Source organism: Pogona vitticeps, chromosome 3, assembly GCF_051106095.1.
Source record: "Pogona vitticeps strain Pit_001003342236 chromosome 3, PviZW2.1, whole genome shotgun sequence".
In the NCBI taxonomy this organism is placed as follows: Eukaryota; Metazoa; Chordata; class Lepidosauria; order Squamata; family Agamidae; genus Pogona; species Pogona vitticeps.
Window position 1 is genome coordinate 15,525,030 of NC_135785.1, and position 21,769 is coordinate 15,546,798.

The window sequence follows — 21,769 nt, forward strand, 5'->3', positions numbered from 1 at the left end:
CTATACCTCGTAAGGCTGGTGATGTCATCAGATGCAGTGATTTATTTATTATTTATTTGGAAAAAAAATTACAAAATTACTAGTCCCCCACTCCTGCCAATGTTCTGAGACTCACATGGAATCTTTTTCATTGTGGGGAAGCTGTTCTGGGTTATGGGATGGGAGAGCAGGTCTTTAATTTCTGAAAACTGCCACTATCTATCATCAGCCTTACATTTCATAATGGAACAGGATTTTAGCCAATGGGTAACAAATTATAGTTTCATCGATAGCAGTGACTTAACTCAGACTTGACTAGGTTTTTCCCTCCTCCAATGATTCAGACTCAACTCTTGATTTTGAACCTATCCAACTCCTCCTTTGTTCTGGGGGGGGGGAGTGAAGCTTGTTTTTAATAGGGACTCAGGCTTGGGGCTTGGGACCAAAGACTTGGACTCCTACTCAGGACTCAGACCCAAAGACTGTCAATAACCTGGTTTTCATGATACTAAAGATCTGCTGCCTAAAGTGGCCACCTCACTGTGGCTCCTGGTAAGGTTAGCTCTGATCTCCTCTTGAGTAGGACAGGGACAGTTTTTGTCAAGGTAAATTTACAGGCCTGAGCAGAATAAAGTGTGTTAATGAGCAAACATAATGAACAGGTGTGTAGAAATGCTGAGTCATGATGACTCATGAGGGCTGACTCATGTATAATGCAATGTCTAATGTGACTGGATACAGTTAGATGTGCATAAGTATATATGTGTAGCCTGTACAATAGATGCACTTCCTCCTGTTCTGATTAGTGTTATGCTGTTATGCTGTTGGACTGCACTGCTGTATATAGCCTGTAAATACACACGGGTGTTGGTGAAGCTGCCTGTGTGTGCGTGATTCTTTTGGACTGCCTGGACTGGACTTTATTCTGCTAATTCTGCTGATTTTCCGCGTTCTTGCCCTAACAGTTTTGTACACATTTTAGAGACATTTAGAATTTTTTTAAAAAATCTCCCCGTCTCAATTTCGTCTTCAGGAAATAAATGATGGTGGGGTTTGTAAATTCCTTTTGGAGATGTCAGAACAAAACAAGAAGCATGCATTTCTTCATACACCTTGTGAGCATTCCTTAAACTCCTACTCTAGAATAAGCGTAGAAATGCTTACGTCCAGAAAGAAAGAAGGCAGAAGGCTGGATTTGCTCAAAAATTAGATCCTCTACTTATGTGAACAACAGGACTTTCCTCTAAAGCGCAGCCTCTTCCACTTGCTCTCCTTCCGGTGAAACACTTTGCTTCTTGTTTGATTCTACTTTGTCCTCCCTGATCATCCCCCTGTTCTTTATTTACTTCCTATCCAGATGTGCTCTCCTCTCAAGATAATGAGTTTATCTTTGGTCTTTTCAGTAATGCAGGATGTGCACGGCTGTGCACACAACACATCCCTACACTCATAAGTGGTACAATACAAAAGGTAGTTGGGGAAAGACAGCTGTGGCGATCAACATCCTCTCACCCTCACCCTCCCCCCCAAAGACTGTGGCTTTAATATCTTAGTCATACTGGAAGTAATTGTTACAACACGCTTGTCTGCTTGTCAGGTTAGGAAATATTACATGTGGGAACTCTGTTACACTGAGAGGCACAGAAAACAAAAGACACCCTGGGCTTTAGTCAATAATTCACGGTACAAGAGCTGTAGTTTAGTGTGTGGAGGTTCTCATATTTATATACCAGCATCAAAAAATTTTTAAAACAATTGTCTAGATAAACTAAGCTATTCGCAGATACAATGACGCACCTAATGCTGTCAAAAAAAGAGAGTCATTCTAGAGTTGGGCTGTGTCACATGTTAGCTATTTTAAACACCCTCTCTCTGTCAAAAACCTGAGATTGATGAGATGAGGAAATGCAGAAGCCGGCTCTCAGACAAGTAGCAGGTGGCTAAGGAGAAGGAAGAGTGTGAAAAGAGAAAGGATTTCTGTGAAATACCAGCCCCGAGCACTTGCAATGAAGTTGTCATGCAAAGAATCCGAGAAACATAAGAACGTGCTTTATACCAGGGCACATTATTCATTGATCTCCCCTCGTATTGTCTGTTGTAATTGGCGACAGCATTTCAGGGTCTGCTGTCAAGGTCTTTCTAAAGATTCTTTCCACTAGAGATGCTCAACTAAATTAGAGGCTGTTCCAAAGGATACAACCATGGAAGAAAGGGAAAAAATATTGGAAACAGAAAGATAGGAGAAAATACATTGATCAGTGGCATCACCTGAGTATGTGGGTGATGATAGTTCTGGGAGTGGATATCCAAACAAAAAAACCAAAACCCAATAACTTGGTGAGTTCTGGAAATTTAAACTGTTAGCATAATAATATTTAGCATGAAAGGGAAGCATCCAGCAACAACAACAAAAGAAAGAAGTATCTTGCTCCTATTATATTACTTTCGTCATCCTCTTGATTTCTCTAAGCTAATGTATCACAGTCGTCAGTAAAGCATGATAGAATCATTCTCACTTCATTCACTTGCCAGAGCAAGGAGGTCTTTCAGGCTACCCAGGTGTGCTATCTGATGACATCATCATTCGTTCTCAGGGGAAATCCGGCTGAAAGCTGTTTTCACCTGAGAATGTTCACCTACAGTACATCACATACCGTAAGTGGCAGCAAACATAAATACAGTGGTGCCTCGCAAGATGATTTTAATTTGTTCCGCGAAAATCGTCTTGTGAAAAAATTGTCTTGTGAGGTTCCCTATGCATCGGTCTAAAAAAAAACAAACAAAACAAAACCCTCTTGCGAAGCATCAGTCTAAAAAAAAAAGTCTTGCAAAGCACGGTCATAGAAAAAAAGTCTTACGAGGCACCATAGTGATCACAAAACCAATCGTCTTGCGGGTTTTTTGTCCCTCGAGGCAATCGTCTAGGGAGGCACCACTGTATATCGTTCTGCTCAAAATTTGTGGGAGGGATGGTGAAGAATTCATCCATTCCATTTCATAACAAGCATAGGTAATCTGGAATGGAAAATTCCACAAAATTTGAATGGGAAAATAGCCTTTATTCTGTGTTCATTTACTCAAGAGCAAGTACCACCGTGGTTACCGAGACTTGCCCTGAGATCAGTGTACATAGAATTGCAGACCTATATTGCAGCTCTCATTGTAGACGCCTCATTTAGCAGATTTGCCTCTCAAGGTCGGTATACAGAGGTTTGCGATCTTAATGAATCTGCTTGCAAGCTACAGACATTAAGGGGCTCAGCATCTGCATTTCATAATGGTGGCAATTCTATATTCTATAATTAATCATCAACCTTTCTAAACACAAGACTGCCTTTCCCGATTACTGACTTATGATGGCCCCTTTTGGGGTTTTTCCAGGTACAGAGTACTCAAAAGTGGTTTACCATTCCTTTCTTCCTTTGGAGGGCGCTGCAACTGTGTTAGCTTGCCCAAGGCTACACAGGTTGGCCCTTCTGGGACTGCATAGTGGGGAACTGAACTCCAGACCTTTGACTCTGAGGACAGATACCTAACCCACTAAGCAATCCAGCACAGAGAGAGAGAGAGAGAGAGTTTTAAATCCTTTCCAGCTAATTTTCAACTAAAAGACCCATATATTCCCATTTGCAGGCCAACAACTTCTTTGCAGCCATTATTACTATCCTACATACTGTCCAATGACAGAATGCACACTTAGTGAACTATTTCTACTCTTAAAAATTCAATTTGGACACCAAAGTGCCATTTAGCTGTTATTTATTAGAAGGAGGAAAAGCAGCCACTGCCATTCTCACCTTCCAAAGAAACTTACATCAGTATAAAAAAAATAAAGCAGAAGGTGTAAATGTTCAATCTATGTTGGGAATGTGCCTGGTTGTCAATAAACCTTGGCATAGATACAGATCTAGTGCTTGCATTTATGAGGTCAATTTCATTCAACAGGTGACTCATTGTTAAGGAACTATCATGGTCTTTTAGCCAGCCAGAACTTTGTGATTCAGTCTCCAGAGACGTGGCTTTTGGAAGCGAAGGCAAACAAAATTTCTAAACCTTACTAAAAGTTGTTCAGAAATCTCGTTGTTGCATGGCAAGGTATCTATTTTAAGAAAAGAGAATATGTGTCAAAAGCTCAAACCACTTCTGTTTATTTACTTACTCTATCATCTCTAACCTGCCTTTCTTCTAATAAGTTCAAGGCCTCGTTCACAGCTCTCTTTCTTGTCATTTAATCCTCCCAACAACCTTGTGAGAAATGCGACTGAATGACTGACTGGTCCAAGGTCATTTTGTGCTCAATGGAGTGCGAACTTGGATTTCTCAAGTTCCAGCTCACCCATCTAGCCATTACACCACATTTGTCTGCATTATCAACATTCCTCTTCGGGCAGTCATACAGGCAAATGTGGACTAGCACCCAGGAATGTAATAGAACAATGGGACATGGGGTTAAAAAAAAATTCAAGGACATTAGAGAGACAGATTTATGGGATAGGTGTTCTTGCTGTCAAGAAACATCACCCATCTTGCTATATCACCAGAACACCACAAAGAGTTAAGTTAATGACTATGCCCTTTTGTAGAAAGAAACAACTGATCAAATTGGAAACAAACACAATTTGAATCATTTCAGCTTGAAAAAAGTAGAAGCCCCGAGTAGCAGAGAATGAAACTCAAAATCAGAAGCAAAAAGGGCCAAATCAGTAAACAAGACTTGAATTGGTTATGCCTATGGACAAATCCTGAAGTATTTGTCAGGGTAATCGTACCCTGACAGGGTTACTTCGTCTGTCACCTGTAAAGCCTTGGTTATTTGCACAGTCCCAAAGCACCACCAGACAGAGATAATCATGTCTGATTTTTTTCCCACCTAGAAAACCCTGGGAGGGTCATTATAACAATCTGCTGGCAGGCCTTCTTTGCTGACTGAGATCTGTGAACAGGATCACCATAAAAGGGGGACAGAAAGAGGGTAGGGCAAAGCAGGAGCTAAGTTACACCAGAACCAAACTTCCAACCCAGGGACATAGCCAGTCATGATACCAGCACAAAGTTAGACCAGCTCGGGGTAGCTGTAAGTAATTTCCAACACTCCTAGTGAAAGTAATGAGAGTGAGCAAATATGGTATCAATCTTGAATTCAGGAGACCTTGATGCAAATTCCACTTGGTCGTAGAAACTCAGGGAACAATGGGGGGGGGGTATGTGGAAGCATGGACTGAAATTTACAAGGAGTTCCAGCCATAAAGAAAATTTCTATAAAATGGTGTATAGATGGTATTTAACACCAGAAACCTGTCCAAACTATACAGGAGGGTCTCCAATAAGTGTTGGAAATGTCAAGGGAAGGAAACTTCTTTCTATCATATCTGGAGGATTTGTGGACTGGCTGTTAAGTTCTGGAAGCAAATTTGCTCAAGGTGTTAGAAATGATGCAAACGGCAAAGTTGTCAGCCTTAATCAAGGACAGAGTATTGACAAACTTTAAAACAATCTGGAAGCCTCTTTTTTTTTGGATTTTCTGTCAAACAACAAAAAAAGACGAAGTAATGGCATGTGGTTTTGAATGCTAGAGATTTGGATATAAAGGAGGCTATTCCTGAGTATGGACCAATTTTGATGCAGTGAATACTGACTTGGAAGTATTTACTATAAATAAGTGAAGGAATAATTGGTTAATCGTGTAAGCAATGATGGGAAGTTCTAAAACATCTTTGGTTTTGAAGAATTTGTAAAACTGGTTTGCTCCTATTGAAACCCCCTTCCCATTTGTGTATTCCTTGTATGATGCACAGAGACAGAGAGAGAGAGAGAGCAAAGGAAATAAAATGAAACTCGAGGTGCAACTACAAAAATGTGACTGGATCTGCTGTGAAATTGCACCTGGGTAGTTGGGTGAATTCACTTTAGCTGACCACATAAGAGTCTGCAGAGAGAGGAGGAGGAAATTGCCATTGGGCTTGTTTGCAGCTTTTAGTTTGCAGAAGTCCACATCAGAACTATCTTAACAAGCTTCAAAGAATGGTTACTTAGCAATTTCCCCCTTACTATCTGCTGAACCCTCCATCTTTGTTTTCCGTTGGTCTTCGGATGATCTAGCATGTTAATGCTTGCACTAAGCCCTTAAATAATAGTAATAATTAGAGATAATGGCAGCTTGATTAAGGGGAACTAGTGTCCCCACAAGTATCTCTTTTCTTCTTCTCTCCCCACCTTGAATTAGGAAGCTTGGAGAGCCAAGTTCTGGTTGCCCATTCTGCCTCAAAGTAGCATCAACTCAAGTGCTGGCTTGTATGTCAGGTTGTCAATGGAAAACAGTACAAATCAGACCGTTCAAGTTCTGGAATGTTTCCTACATTCTTTTTCATTGAAATCACCTCCTTATTGTGGATGACAATGGTAAAACTACTTCTTCAGCATCCCACATGCCTTGAAAACCCAACAAGGGTGCCATAAGTCAACAGCAACATCACAGCACAGAAGAAAAACTAGTGTGAAAAGGGTTTGAAGTCAACACAGTTTCAGGTAGGCTAATATCATCAGAACTGGCCTTAGCCATTTTACACACTTTGGAATGGGAGAGAGGGGAAAGACCTGGAAATGTTGGTGACTGTCTGGCAAGGGGCTTGCCCAGCTGCATTGTCTTCTTTGCCTGCCTTATTTTTCTGTTGCAGAGAATGATCAGTAACACTCTATGACATGGAAACCTACAGTTAACAGCACTCATTACCGTTTAGACTCATGGCTTTTGTCTCTTAACCACTGGATGACACTAAAATTCATTCTGTTGCAAACACAATGTTTCTAGTGCCAGGGATGATCCTCAAAGCAGAATGTGTTAGTAACTAGGATTATCTTCCCATCTGCTAAGTGATTTAGGCCAAATGAGAGTGCAAAGCCGGGATTTCAGTTCAGTCAATTCCAGATTTTGTTTAGATTTATCAAGTAATTGGATGTGGGTGTCGCATGTAAAAGAGATTATTTATTTAAGGAAGCTGTCGTTCACACCAATCCATGGAATCAAAAAGGAACATAATTAGGAAATCCTTGCTGAGGTTGTCTCATGCATTTCAAAAACAAGCATAGAAAGAGCTTAGGCTGGTGAAGGATTTCGAGATATGGATTTTGTTTACCATCATTGTACAACAAGGAAACTTTTGATATCTTTTGGGGAAGGCTTCCTGTATGGGTGTATCAGAGCTAGATGACCATGTCTAAGTAGGCATGGAAAGCTGTGAAGTACAGAAAAAAACTGTTTTACTCCAGAGTGGGAGGAGAAGAAAGCAGAACCAGAGGAAAGAAGCAGATGGTGAGCTCTATATTCAGGGCAGTTCAAAAACCCAAGGCTATTCAAAATAATCAATGTAATTAAAGCATTGCAACAAACAGCTCAGCATAATGAAGTCCCTTTCCCTGAAGTAAAAAAGTCCAGCTTCCCTAACAGGCTATATTTCAAATATATCCACGTTGCCTCTTACAAATGTGTGACCACCAAAATGTCTTATCATTAGCAGCCCTGCCCAGGTCTTGCAAACTCAAAGCTGTAGCATCCTTAAGGGAGTCAATCCACATCACATTTGGTCTTCACAACCAGATACCAAAACCATAGAGCTATCCAGGCAGCTTAGTCCTAAGTAATTTCCAACATTCCTAGGCAGGGAGGAGTTTACATGTAACTTCAGCTAGCCTAGTATCAATTCAGGTGGCCCTTTGCTATCTTGACTTGTTGGGAGGGTAGTCCTACTCTGGTACTTTCAGGTGTGGAGGAGGAAGCCATCTCAATGCCAGTGCCAAGGAAAGTCATCTACTGTATCAAGCTAGTCAAAGAGAGCACGTGTAACAAATTGTATGGGCTTCACTTTAGGTAGCAAAATGTCTGGGGCCAATCCTGGTGGGCATACATCTTAATTCCCACGCACTTTTAAAATGTGCAAATAAGGCACCATGCAGGGGAAATTAATTATTCTGTTTGCATCTAATGACACAACTGTCCCGAACTGAATAAGACATTGCCGTACTGCTATTTTTAGCAGCAGGGAACGTTGTTGTGACAGGCACCACAGCTTCTCTTGAACACTGTCTCTAACTTTCTCATCCCCTCAGCTAACCATACCTTTCCTGTCTACTCCCGTGAAGTAGTTCAGCATTCAGAGGTGAGCAGAGGAGCGCACTCTGGGAACATTATTCTATCACCTAGGATGGCATCTCCATAGGGGTTTGCTCGGTGGGTGTTACCGCGTAAACTGCTAGGTGCTGAGTAAAAGCAGCGAGGTAAGGGTATAAAATTAACTCTCCCAGTCACCAAACATTTTGAAGGGCTGAGGAGCAGAAGAGAGATTGCAGAGAGACAAGGTCAACAATATGTTCACCTGATCATCAAGCAATGGCACAACAGCATTTCCTGCTCCTTGGAAGGTTTGTGAGCCAAATTATAGCCCCTTTATTATGGTGAATTGCAGCATTCTAGTTCCCACATTTCGACTCAGACAAAAGCATCTTAAATCTCCATCCCCTGTTATTAGATTCCCCCCACCCACCTTGGGGGCTGTGAAGCGCTGCCCCTCCCTGTTTGATTTTACCAGCCTTTATAAGTGATCTGCAATTTGTACAAGAAAATGGGTTTCTTTCCCCTTTACGTGCTCTAGATTGACCATATTACAGCAATGTGTGACACCGATTCAGGTTATTTGGAGAAGCCAATTTTCAAGGGTTAATGCCTCAATTGAGTGGACGCAGGGCTCCAATTTTCTTCTCTTAAAACTTGCATCAAATCGCATTGTTTCTATCCTCCCTTGGCAAGTGTTCTCCTGATTTTCCAGGCGGTCTCTGTGGTGATGAAGTTTTGCATTTCCGTGTCACTGATGCATGTTCATATCTGATTTTTGCCAGCGTGCTACAAGGAAAAATATATACATATTTGATGACAGGCATCTAAAGATAACAGACTTGCCATTTCTCCCTGAATGAGATGTTCAGTGCCAGCAACAAACCAAGTGCCAGCCCAAGATATTGTGCTGTCCGAAACAAAAAACCCAATGGAACTCGCCTCCATACCCATTGTAAGTCCAGTAGATTAAAACAGAAGTGAGGATCCTGTAACCCTATGGGCCACATGCACCCCCAGAGCTTTTTCGTGGCTGAAAGAAGTTGAGACAGTGGTTGCTCTATTTTATTACTTTTCCTTCCAGATCAGTTGAAAGAAATGATGGGCAGAACAGACCAGCAAGAGTGAACATTCTTGTTCATCAACTGGCCAAAAACACACTGAGGCACAGCTCAGGAAGAATCAGAAAAGTACGATAGGAGGAGACCAAATAAGATTGCAATGGTGGGTTGATGACAGACAGACAGACAGACAGATACATACACACACACATACACACACATACACATGCACACGCACACGTACACAGAGAAATATATGTAGCACAGTCCTCTAGAGTAGACATTCTCAATCTTTTTGGGCCATGGCCATAAACACAATATGAAAAAATATATAGGCTAAATCACGACTGAATAAGTCACATAACAAACCTCATAAGAAGAATTGTTTCCAGTCTGTGCCCCCCTTCAAATGTGCCAGGGGCCCCCCAGGGGCCAAATGGCCCGAATGAAAATGGCTGCTCTAGAGATCAGGTCCCTGATGTTGATGGTTTTAATGACTTCCTTGCAACTGGCTTGACCATCGTTTGTAGTACCTGAGGTAAATGATAAAATCATGCCCATCTTCCGATTTGTACACTGGAGGCTGGAAACTATAGGTTTTATTCCACTCTAAGTTTTAGTCTGAACATTAAAGGAGCTATCTAAAGTGTTGACCCTATTTGGAGAGGATAAATCTCCATCTCTTGGGCCGTTTCGGAAAGATCAGATTAAAACCTGGAGTATATTCCCCATAGCTGGCACACTGGAGTCACCAGTTTCCAGCTGATTCCTTGCACAGCAGATGAATGGTGTCATTGGAACATATCTTAGCTACATGACTGGCTTTCAGTTAGCCAGTTAAGTAACTCCACCATGCATATGAGCAGGAGGTTAATTTGGGAGAGGCAGGAGGGCAAGCTTTGTGGCACCACACAGCTTTGTCTTCCAAGAGAGGGAACTAACCAGGAGGTTAAGAAAAATACTGGATTGGCTGCTACTGTTGTGTCCCCCAACATCCACTGCCTGACGCAGTTGGTTCACTCTGTAAAATGGTGGAATTGATCTGCTTGTCAAGATAAACCACCTTCTTTGCCTCCCATATATGTTTGCATCAGTGGTAGAACGCTTCTTTTATTTAGGCAGTGCCAGGAAATTGCTTTGTAAACGTGTAAATGTGCACTTCTTGGCAACTGGAAGCCAAGAAGTGAAGTACTTTGTCCCTACAACTCTAAGTTTCAGTAACCACCAAGTACCTCAGCTTTTCTCCTCTAAGTCTAAGTACATCGGGTCTTTAATGGATTCCATTTTCCACTTTCTGTCACATGTATTTTCCACATTGTCTGTAAATATAGGACTTCCTGAAGTATTTATGCCAAGCTGGCCCAGCCTAACACTGACATTTTAAGCCAGTCAGAGCACCTAGACATTTCTTTGTCTACAGTTTATCTTGTTTTAAATCAAATTTAACTGAGTGCTTTGATTTATTTTGTGTGGTACATATTTCCCCTGTTGAGACTGCCGTTGAGCAAATAGAAACAAGAATGCAGCTGCCATGTTGGAAAAAAGTAATTCAATTCAGCAGCTGTTCTACCTGTCAATCCTAGTTGTTTTGTCTCTTATAACACAACTGGAAAATGGGCTCACCAACAAAGTCTCTGTTGTCTTCATTTTACATTTGCATCATTGGGATTTCCATTGAAAAGGCTAATACAACTTGTTTTTGTAATAGTTTTTTTCTAGCAGTGTGAACCTCTTATCATTGTTATTCAGTGTAATTGAAGGTCACCTGGGTCATCATGAAAAAGGGATGTGGTGGCGCTGTGGGTTAAACTGCAGAAGCTTCTGTGCTGCAAGGTCAGAAGACCTGCAGTCGTAAGATCGAATCCATGTGATGGAGTGAGCCCCCATCGTTTGTCCTAGCTCCTGCCAACCTAGCAGTTCGAAAGCATGTAAAAGTATAAGTAGATAAATAGGTACTACCACAGTGGGAAGGTAACAGCGTTCCGTGTCTAGTCACGCTGGCCACATGACCATGGAAGGTTGTCTTCGGACAAACGTTAGCTCTATGGTTTAGAAACTGAGATGAGCACTGCCCCCTAGAGTCAGACATGACTGGACAAATTGTCAAGGGCAACCTTTACCTTTACCTGGGTCATTGTTGCTGAATGCATCACTCTGAAATACTTAATACAAATACGGTTATAAAAATAAAAAGAACTGTCAAGCAGTAGTCCTACAATCCTTTATATTAAATTAGGGGTGTGATAAATTGTAAATGAATAAAAATTATTTTTTAAAAAAGTTTTCTGCAATTTTTGCTATACCTCCCCCAAAGAGATTTCCTAGCTTCCGACAAAAATGAAATCCAGGTCCTGTTCCCCTCCTCTTTTTTCCAATTAAAGACATGGAGTTCTGCAAATAACTAGGAAAGTTGTTTGAAAGCACTCAAACAAAGCAGCTCCTCCAGGAGGCTGGTTAAAGCAAATCTCATGTAGTTTGAGCAGAAAGAAAAAGGCCTTCGTTCAGAACCTTTGGTCGGATGAAAACAAGGTTCAGTTTTTGCTACTCAAAAACCACTTGTACACTTAGAAATGCAGGTAGCTTCCACTTAGTTTTAAAAGGTTGATTTATTGTCTTCTGGCCGAACATCTTTGTAGGAAAAAAAACATGTCCAGAGCAAACATGTGTAGCTTCTTTGCTAATGCACAGGGAGGGGGGGAGGACACAGCAGGAAAAATGTGGATGGATTCACTGCGAAGGCGCACCTGGTAAGTTTCCCTGGGTTGATTTGCTTTTGACCACCACACAGGAGTGAGGAGGAAATCAGCTTTGTTTGCAGTTTATCAACTCCCCACAGCCGCTGCCTGGGTCTCCTTGTTTCCTTCTTGTTTCCTTCTTCTCTCCCCAACCCTTTGATTTCTTTCTTTCTTTCTTTCTTTCTTTCTTTCTTTCTTTCTTTCTTTCTTTCTTTCTTTCTTTCTTTCTTTCTTTCTTTCTTTCTTTCTTTCTTTCTTTCTTCAGATTTGCTGTCCCGGTGCTAGGCAAGCTGGCCAGCCAAAGGGGATGGGGAAAGGTGAGAGGAGTGGTCAGAGAGAGAGGAGGAAGTTTTCCCTTCAGCCTTGTTCCAACTTCTTAAGGTAACTCTGCTCTGGTTGCCCAAATTTGCAGGAGACACAGTTAGAGCAAAGCTGCTTTAATGTTTTCTGCCCTCTTTCCCCCGTCCTACCCCTTTGGCCAGGCAGGGCAGCAAGCCTTGAAAAGGAAGGGAAAAGGAAGGGAAAAGCTACTGCCTTGCCTCTCTTAACTGCTGCTGGATCCGGCTTGAATAACTGTAAAGGCAGTGGCTGCAAACTCCTCCACACTGTCTGAACCAATGTGACAGCATTCAGGTCCCAGCAGGAGACGGAAAAAAAAAACTGTAGAATTGAGGCATAAAAAACTCCAGGCTGATCCACACTGACTTGTACATCATGTACTCAATGACAAATACTGTGAACCAGACTGTCCCAATCAGCAGTAGGTTCCACATTATTTGTTAATGTAGTTGCATCCAGAGAGAGAGAGAAGACAAAATACAGGGGAGGAGCTTTACCTGCCATAGAGTACCTGAACTGGGGTAAGAGTCCCCCTGTGCTACCTGAAACTCCCAGAAACTACTGCTTGCAAGATTACAAAAGATCATCCTTTTTTGTTTCTTCCTTGGCGCAGGAAATTGCCAAATTCTGCATAGGAGAAATACCATTCTGCACAGGAATGGCAATAATTCTGTGTGGCTGGGGGTTGTCTTCTGTACTTTCTGGTCAAATCCTGTATAGAAAATACGTCATTCTCAGCAGGCATTGCAATAATCCTGTGTCACTTGGTGTTCCTTCTTGAAAATGGATCACAAAAATGTCCTCAAACTCCTATATTTCCCATGAGATTTATCAAAGGGAGAAGAAGAAAATCACACATAAGATATCTTGTTCGAAGGAGAACAGAAGATTCCTCTTCCATTTCTGTTTTTCTCCAAGAGCAAAAGTCTGCCAGTTTGCATCTCAGCTTCCCATTGTACACAGAATTATTTCTGCCTCTGCTGTGTCCATAATTGTAATCCGTCACTTAACCAAAGTGCTTTCAATTAGGCCTCTGTGTTGCTTTGGCTACTCTGGCGATCTCCTCTGAAGCCCTATTCCCCCCAGGCCTACACGAGGTTCTCGCTCTTCTTCTTTTTTCGCTGCCACCAGGTATTGTTGCCTTAATACCATTAATCAAGGAGACATGTGTGCTTTTAAAAACTTAAGTCATTTATTAGATCGGGGATGTTAACATCTGATTAATATCCAATAGGTACTGTAAATCACAGGTTGCTAATCATTTGTATTTGAATCAATTCTACTTTAACTTTAAAACTCTATTAACTCTCTGTTCCATTCAGAATTCTTACAAATCTCTAACTCACACTTAATTCACTTTTAAGTTTCACACCGTCTCTCACTACCAGAATCTCTCTCATACTCCATCCACCACTATTTATATCTAGCCCCCTCCCCCCTTGGCTCCGCCTTCCATCCTCTCATTGGCTCCTTCTCCACCGTTCTGCTGTGACGGACAGGTGAGGGCAGGGCTGTTCGCTACGGCTACTTCCATGCCAATCAAATCGGTAGGGTTGCTGAAATTCTAGATACAGTACTTCTTTTCAGGCCTTTCAGCCCAAATCTTCATCATTCGACTGAATGAGTTTTAAGCTGCAACTCTGTATGTGGGAGCAGTTTCCACATATAGGTAGCTCATGTCTAGAGCAGGAAGGACAACTCTTCCCGATAGCTTCGGGTGAGTCCTTCCTGGTTGCTCCATGAGCCATTCCTACCTCCAGTGAGCTCAATGAAACATTCTTAATACATAAACATGTCTGATTGAACTCCTCAGGAATTAACTCCATCGGGTTCAGTGGGACTTGCTTCCACCATGGATATAGAATTTCAACATCTCAATCTCCACATTGGCACAGAACCGCTAAATAGCTCAGTGGTTAGCTATCTGGTTGCGGAGTGAGAAGTTGGGGGTTCAATGCCCCACTGTGCCTCCTCGACAGGGGCTGGACTTGATGATTCATTGGGTCTCTTCCAGCTCTGAAGTTCTAAGATGATGATATTAGGGGGAGGGCAGTGTAAATAAAAAGATAACACTTTCTTTGTTTTTAGAAGAAAGCATTGGGAGAATCCAATTGTATCAGTGGGAGTTGCATTTCTTTAATGTTCTCTTCTCCCAGAAGCTGGGTTTATATTATGTTTAACAGGATTAGATTATTATGAAGGAATGAAGAATATAAAAAGCAATTTAGTATAAGAAAAACAGCATAAATAATTCAAGTGCTCCAAGTAGCATCAATACTGTAGCCTCAAGTTCCTTCTGACCTCTCATTCTTGTCTCTAATTTTCCCTCCTAACTTCCTGGTCTGGATGAAGAAACTGTTCCTCCACTTCATTCCTTTGACCCCTGAGAATGATTTTCACTTCTGTTCCACCCCTCCCCAATGGCCCACTCCCACATCAGGTCCACTACATGAAAGTGCTCAGAATCTGCATGCAAAGAAGCATCAAATTCTAACATTATTACATAAAATAATAATTGCATGCTGTTGCTTCAGTTCTGACTTATGGACTGGCTCTGTTGGGATTCAAAGTGGGGAACTGAACTCCCAACCTCTGACCCCACAGTCAGATACTTAAACTCACCGAGCTGCTACATACCTCCTCAAAATGGGAACTGGGTCACTTGTTGGCCAAATACAGAAGCAGAATGAACGCTAAATCTGGATTGAGGCACACACAAATTCATAGAACTCTGCTGACAAAAACAGGCACATCAATCATATTAGAGACATGTGAGTGTCAGGTGGATAGACAACTGATTGCACATAACTTGCCATTCTTAAGCCTTTCCTCCATTTTTTTTTCCTCTGATACAACTGGCTCTGTCTTCTTGCTCCTCTGCTTTAATGAGAGAAACTCCTGCCTCCATAGAAGCCAGCTTCAGAAGCTTCTGAAAAATGCTTTAACGGTTTCTTCCTGTTCTATTCACAAATGGATTTCCTAATGCGACTGCCCTTCTTTCTGGAGACAGGTAAGTAGCCACTCTGCCTCCCCCTCCTCTGTGAGTTCCCTGGGTGAGCAAGGAAAGTAGAGTTTTTGACTGGCAAAATTATTTAAGTAGCACTATCTCAATTTTTTTAAAGCCAAACAACTGGTGTGTGTGTGTGTGTGTGTGTGTGTGTGTGTGTGTGTGTGTGTGTGTGTGTGTGTGTGTGTGTGTGTGTGTGTGTGTGTGTGTTTGTGTGTGTGATTTTGTAAAAAAAGTCACACACTACACACATACTCATGTATGGCAAGAAGGCTATGGCATGGCATGTCAATTCTGTATGAACTTCAAATGTAATGTCAGTACTAAGAGAGTACATTCTGAAACCACTGTTCTGAAATAAATGATTGTTGGCAAGCCAGATATTTCACCAAAACTATAGTGACCTCTGTTTATTTTTCTTTCTCTATATATATTCATTTACAGTAAGCTGCAAAAAATACAATCCACAGAAAATAAAAGGCACGGGCTATTTCAGAGAGTTATTAAACCCTATGCCTTATCTATCTATCTATCTATCTATCTATCTATCTATCTATCTATCTATCTATCTATCTATCTATCTATCTATCTATCTATCTATCTATCTATCTATCTATCTATCTATCTATCTATCTATCTATCTATCTATCTAAAGATGATTACCTAGTTACAGTATTGTGCAATATGGTGAGCCGTAGTGTATTTCCACCTAAATTATAGTCATAGTATCTAATTCTGATAGTATTTGCATATCTTAGTTTAAATTGGCAAATGCAAATTAATGGGGAGAAAGTCTCCTTTTGTTATAATGTCCTCCCTTTTGGTGTTCTTTGTTCCACATAGCCTCATCTGTCCTCATTTTGGCAATGGAAGAGTGACCATCCTAGAATGAGCCTTCAGCACTAGAAATGAGACAGGCTTTGACCACATAGATCAAAATTGCTTTTAAATGTTTTATTCTTCTTTCCCTAATTTGTCCCTTTCCCCCCAACCAATATTCCAATTATGGATGCTGTTAGATTTAAAGATTTCAAGGAAAAACTCGGTGCATAAAAATAAAGGATCTACCCAGTTCATAAATTCTTCCTGTTATCGTTTTGTTTTGTTTTCTTGGCTAGTGTTCTAGACTTTGATTACAAACTGTGAGGTTTTTTTTTTTAAAAAATGGTTCAGCCATTGTTTTCTTGAAGTGATATAAATTAGACATGCTACTCAGGAGATGTATTTTGAGTCATACTGAGGCAAGAGGGAGAAACCTATGGGAAGGTTTGTATCTGAGATGAAGATATTAACTAGGAATCGGAAGACAAAAGGTAATCTCATTTCTGCAAAGCACAGTTCCCAGAAGTGATGCTTCAACTACCAGAATCTTTTATTCCATTGTTTTCATGTTTCATATCACATTCCTTCTCTTTTTGCAGACATGTCTAGGATAAAGGTAAAGGTAAAGGTTCCCCTTGACAATTTTTGTCCAGTCGTGTTTGACTCTAGGGGGCGGTGCTCATCCCCGTTTCCAAGCCATAGAGCCAGCGTTTTGTCCGAAGACAATCTTCCGGCCAGTGCTACTTAGACACGGAACGCTGTTACCTTCCCACTGAGGTGGTCCCTATTTATCTACTTGCATTTGCATGCTTTCGAACTGCTAGGTTGGCGGGAGCTGGGACAAGCAACGGGAGCTCACTCCGTCGCGTGGATTCGATCTTACGACTGCTTGGGCTTCTGACCCTGCAGCACAGGCTTCTGCGGTTTAGCCCACAGCGCCACCACATCCATGGTCATGTCTAGGATACCTAGGGCCAATTGTAATAGTGTTTTTCAAGGCATTTAAGGGGTGGATTTGCTATTGCTCTCCCCGCTCTCCTCCAAGGAGTTTCCATGGCCAGGCAAGGATTTGAACCCAGGTCTCCAGAATCCTAGTCCAACACTCTGTCCACTACACCACACTGGGTACCTTAGGATTCATTGCCTGTTTTAAATGTCCATGCTTTCCTCTGTTAATAACATCACTTGACAAGTTCCTTTACCATTCACGTCATGCCATGTCTGTCTCAATACGAACATCTTTCATCCTCAGTTTTGTTCCTTTTCCCCCAATTGCCACCTGCATTTTCTTCTTCTTTCATATTGGGTTGTAAGACTTTGTTCATATGGGGTTGCAGGACACTCAGATTTCTACACACTGGCCAAAATCCTTGAGGACAGGGGGAAGCTTTAATGGCCGGAAATCGTGGCAGATCCCTGCCAGCAGCCCCAATCCAGCAGTGATTTTTTGGTAATTAAAGGCTACTCTTCATCCCAAGGCTACCTGAATGTCTTCCTGCGGGCAAAAGGGAGCCTGAGGAAGCTTTGGAATCTCAAACGTGAGAATAGGAAGCATCTAATTAATTTACTGGCAATCGTTGGTGATGCCATCAGCTTTCACCACAAAAAAATTATCTGAGCAGGATTTAGGAACACATTTTTCATAATGTGAACATTTATTTACACATTTCAACTTATTTATACATTTCTCCCAGTGTTAAGTCATATTTGTGTGGTATTTTGTTTCAATTGTATGCAGTTTAGCCATTCACATTTTAACCTGTTTACATTGTTTTACACGTACCCATCCCTCCAAAATGCCTCTAAGCCGAGCAAACTTGCAGATTGCCGGGGCAGCTTCACAATGAGATGGCCATGCTATTTTTTTTCTGGGATTTATAGCAAAAATAAAAGCAGAAGAGTCGTGCCACTTTAAAATATAATAAACTTATTTCAGCGTGCACTGCCACGGATTGCAATCTGCTTCCTCAGAAAGCTCATAGCAAGTTGTGTTTCTTCTGGCTGCCAAAAATTTCAAGATTTGTGAAATGTGATGGTCAAGTTTATTGAGTTTCTCAAACCTCTTTGTTTTGCACTGGGTTGCGGGGCTTCATACTGACCCCAGATGTTCTAGGACTGCAATTCCCAGAAATCCTGGCCGGCACAGGAAGTGGTGAAGGCTTCTGGGAATTACAATCCAAGAACATCTGGGGACCCAAGGTTGGGAACCACTGAGCTAGTAAACCAGCTGAGGAACCAGAAGTCAGGATTTCGATTCCTAACTGTAAGTCCCAAGAGAAGAGGAAGCCTGTTCGGCTTTCGACAAGCTTCATGCTCAAAGAATGCCCTCAGAAAAAAAGGACTGGTAAACTACTTCTCTATATCTTTACTGGTATTCTCTATACCTAGAACAACCGTAAAGGATTGCCACAAGTCAGAACAGACCTAATGGCACATAATTATTATGAACTTTCATTTTCTCTGAAATTTGCTGCACATTTTTCCTAATGCACATGTTTTTGCTACGTGCACAGTCTCTTATATCCAAGAAAATTCTCTTCCATCCTTTCATGCCTGTCTTCTTCACTTCTGGCACCTGTCCTGTTTGCTCAGGGAGCCTAGATTCTTAGTCTGTGGTTCTTTACTAGAGAATCAAACTTTGTTCTTTTAATACTGGAAGCTGCCTAGGATCTTTCAGGAGAAAGGAGGCATCTAAATATCTTAAATATATAAATAAATATAAAAAATTAAGCTGAGTTAACTCTCTCCTTTTTTGTGGCTATCTACAGGCTGATGTGTGGACGTGGTGGCACTGCGGGCTAGACCGCAGAAGCCTGTGCTGTAGGGTCAGAAGACCAGCAGTCGTAAGATCGAATCCACGCAACGGAGTGAGCTCCCGTCGCTTTGTCCCAGCTCCTCGCCAATCTAGCAGTTCGAAAGCATGTAAATGCGAGTAGATAAATAGGTACCACCTCGGTGGGAAGGTAAAATGGCGTTCCCTAGTCACGCTGGCCATGTGACAACGGAAACTGTCTTCAGACAAGCACTGGCTCTATGGCTTAAAAAATGGGATGATCACCACCCCCTAGAGTCAGACATGACTGTACTAAAAAATGTCAAGGGGAATCTTTACCTTTACCTTACAGGCTGATGAAAGCACAGATGGCAACATGATCTTGGCTTTTCAGCCTTTACCTGATTGAGGAATGCTGCTGCTTTGTTCTCCATTTTAATGTGCGTTCATTACATCCCATTCTTCTTTGATTCCAAGCAGGGCCGAGCCTATTATTTGGCAGAAAAAAGGCCACCATCTCAGGTATTAGATTACTGGTGCCATAAAAGGACAGCAAGTATTGTTAGTACAGTAATTAATGTAAATTTGTCACTAGGAACAATTTCTTGCCTCTATCGCCAGAGTAATTTGGAGGGGTTTGGATACTATGCACCTTTGCCTTCAAGGTGGAGCCTCTGCCTCTGGTTGCAAAATGTTTTGGGCCAGCCCAGATTTCTAGGACCAGGAAGTTACATACATGAGAACACAATCCTTCAAATAACCCCTGCTTCAATCCAGTTAATTATTGAGAATCTGAATTGAGTCCTGAAATGGATTCAAAGCCACTCCAGGATGTGTGTTTGCACATGTACACATGTGTGTGTCTCATTAGCATAAGTCTATATTTTGAATGGTTTTTCATCAAAAAGAGACTGGATTTGCATTTTCTTTGCAGGAATCTTAGTCCCTGTTTGATTTACCTCCCCACCAGAAGGTGACTAAAGGATTAAATTCTTGTATAAGGTTGCCTAGTGATGGTATGTGGGCTGCAGTTCAGCGTCTCTCTCTTTATACATTTGTGCAGATTGATGTCAAGTGGCTGCCAGGCCCTTTTTGGCCCTTTATCGTAAAGGAAGGGAAAGCATAGCTGATAAAATATTATTTTATTTGCTGGAGTTGGCAACAATCCAGGATGGTGTCCTCCTGCTACAGCAAACCCAACCGAAATGAGCAACACAACAACGGTATCGTGCAGTCTGTGCACTTCCTGCAGTAGATGGTGCCCTTTAAATCCTAGCAGTTATATGGAGCTCCCTAAATTAATAAAAAAAGGGAACGATTCCTTCACTTCCTACAGCTATGTCAAGTTTATACAGAACATTTTCCATTTCCAAGAAGAGTCTTAACTGCTACAAGATGTCTCCTTTGGAATATTGCTCAAATGGCTGCAGGTCAACATATTTTCTTTCATATAGGAATTCCAGAAATGGCAGCTGTCATTAGGCACCCTTCAGTCTCGAAAGACCATGATAACGCGCTCCCTATGAGTGTCCTCTCCAGAGCACGAAGCCTGGGTAGAATAATATGGAGGATAGGCTGTTACCCAACCAGCAAATCTCCCCTCTCCACGTCACTGAAATAGTCCAATGGAAAGGCAAGAGCCAATACAACTGGTTCCAGCTACGTCGCAGGAGTTGGCAGAATGACACGATCTGCCTCCGGGACTCCGGCTCCAGATTTCGCCTCTAGGCTAACTCCTGAAGCCTTTTCCATGAGTGGATATAGCCACAAGGCAGTGGAGGTTTGAAAACAGCACAGGTAGACTAGGATGTCTGGGAACTGAATCTTAAAACAACATCTGAGAACTCAAAGTTAGGAACTAATGAACTACGTGGAATTCATCTAAACAAATTCAAAATAGTAGAGATACTCCCCTATGTTTTCTAGGAGATGCCCTCCAGTATCTTCTTTGGAGCCAGTCTCACCATTAGAAGCAGAAATAGGCCAACATTGATCTTTTCTCCAAATGCTTTGGTTTGGTTTGGTTTTTCTGTTGCTGCAAGTAGGAACAGCAGCAGCAAGGATGTTGGCACCATCACTACAATGTTTTGTTTGCCACAATGCCTTGGATTGTTCTGAAGCTGCAATCAAAGCAGTGGCATTTTTAAAGAGAACATTCTGCAGGGAGATCTCTGTTTTTAAATGAACGATGAAAAAGGAAAAAAAAACTCAGAAATTTTCACAGCAGGGGAAAATGTATTGGAAATTTCCTCTTTGCTTTCCTTCAAAGTTATTATGAACATTTTATAAGACAAAATAATGTATTCGATGAATGAACAGATAATGAGGGGAAAATTACTAACCATTTGTCCATTGCTGCCGTTACATTTTCCAGACTATATATCTGTCTGAAATCTCTCCAAAAATAAATGAAATGGTGCCATCATTTTGAAATATATTCATCTGACTGTCATAAATCATTGGTTTTATGGAAACATGGATGTGAAAAAATCTGCCAACCTCATTTTGTTGCATTTCTCAGAATACCACTGGCATTCTCAGAATTATAGGATGATAGAACCGTAGGGCTGGATGAGAAGCCAAGGGTCATCGAGCCCATCCCCTTGCCCATGCAGGAAATCCTGACCAGAGGTAGTCATGACAAACAGTCATCCAGCTTAAAACCCTCAAAAGAGGGAGAGTCCACCAGCCTCTAGGACAGTCCATTCCATTGTTGAACACAGCTACTCCAAATATCTCATCTTCCACATGTGTGAGCAAAGGAATGAAAGTGAGCCGTCCTCACAGACATCTAAAGAAGAAGCAAATGAGGGTGTGTTGTGGGGGAATTAATCAAACTGGACGATGATGAATGCATGACTAATAAAGCGATAGAGGTGTTTCTAGCAGAGAGGACGAAAGACTGGGGGGAGGAGTCAGGAGAGTGGAGATGGGATGAGGTTATAAAGG